This window comes from Magnolia sinica, chromosome 1, assembly GCF_029962835.1.
Source record: "Magnolia sinica isolate HGM2019 chromosome 1, MsV1, whole genome shotgun sequence".
NCBI classification, from domain to species: Eukaryota; Viridiplantae; Streptophyta; class Magnoliopsida; order Magnoliales; family Magnoliaceae; genus Magnolia; species Magnolia sinica.
In genome coordinates this window covers 66832772-66834157 of record NC_080573.1, presented here as the reverse complement: position 1 = coordinate 66834157, position 1386 = coordinate 66832772, and the positions used below count along the sequence as shown (strand labels likewise).

Here is a 1386-nt window from a genome sequence, read left to right as displayed (position 1 = left end):
GCCACTTCATGTGGGATTTACCGACAGTTTGTACTGTAGGTTGTGGTATTTGAATTTTTGGCTCTTAATCCATGTGGGACTGATTTAACTTTACTAACACTTCAATTAGCATTTAGGCTCCTAATTCCATAATGCATATGCAATTGTAAACCTATCTATAATTGTGATTTGGTTTTTTTTTTTTTCCCTATGCCTTACTAGTTAAGCTCTCTTTTCCATTGCCTATGGCAGCTTCATGTTGCCTGTAGTTTCAGATGTACAGGCTCATTAGATTGTAAAATTTTAGTTTATAATAAAAAAAGGAGGAAATGACACAAAATAGATGCCCGACTCACAGTTAGTCCCATTTTATGAGTTCTGCCTCTCCAACTCATAAAATGATGGACCTTATCATTGACCCTTTTGGTCAAGGCCCACCTGACTTTTGGTCAAGGCCCACTTGATTTCACATTCCTCTTAGGAAGTCAATTATGCCTAGTGATTGTTTTCCTAAAAAAAAAATACATGCCTATGTGGCCCTTTCACATGCATCGAGATGCCACGAATAATATTTACAACAATAAATCGAATAGTTTCAAAAATAAATAAATAAATAAATGAAATCCATCAATCTATAGCTCCCATTCATCCATGCCTAAAACCTACAAAGCAAAATAGCGAAAATAAATTAATTGGTATCAGAGTCAGAGCTTGGAATTCAACTCAATATTGCATCAAAATACATATTAAAGCAATCGAGAACTTATTTCCAAGAACCGAATGAAGGTTGACAATGATATGCTCTTCTTCACTGGAGAATTTTCCACACCTATGCAGGTCCACGAGCTTCGGGAGTGCTCTCCAACTTCCATGACTATGCTTCTCAATGTAGTCCACAAGCCTTTGATCTTCTTCTGGGGTACATGGACCCTTCTTCACACCATGTTCTTCACAACAAGGAGACCTCCCCATTACAACTATGGCTAGAGAAATCAATGACAACGATGAAAGAAAAAGAGAGAGAAGAAAATCCCTTGATTTCTTTGGCTTTTCTCAAATTGATCTGAGATTAAGAAAAGCACGAATTAAGTTAAGGGACAACTTAAAAACTAGAGCTTGTGTAAGTTGTATAGAGGAAAGAAGTGTCCTAGATATCTTTACTTTTATTCTAATAGAACATACAATTGCCAATGCCAATGAAAATAATAACATTTTAATCAAGAAGTTCCTTGTAATCTTCAGTTTTAGTTTGATACACAATGGAAAATGAACCTGAATTTCCAGGAAATGAAAAGAAGGCTGGAGACCCATGCTTCGAGATGTAAATAGCAAATATGGGTGCAATAGAATGTAAGATTTTTTATTTTTTTTATTTTAAATCAAGAGGTATAAAATATGATGGGAAGT

The 1386-nt window shown here is 35.2% G+C and overlaps 1 long non-coding RNA gene across 2 annotated transcripts; it reads right to left on the bottom strand.

Moving 5' to 3' along the window:
* On the bottom strand, nucleotides 1-1164 carry LOC131246925 (uncharacterized). 2 transcript variants are annotated; one of them, XR_009171540.1, is made up of 3 exons: nucleotides 743-1061; nucleotides 152-641; nucleotides 1-120 (listed from the first exon to the last, which is right to left on the bottom strand). It is a non-coding gene; the product is annotated as an uncharacterized LOC131246925 (long non-coding RNA). The 2 variants fall into 2 exon arrangements; XR_009171537.1 differs by lacking the exon at nucleotides 1-120 and having other exon boundaries at nucleotides 310-641; nucleotides 743-1164.
* Nucleotides 1165-1386: the final 222 nt, after the last annotated feature.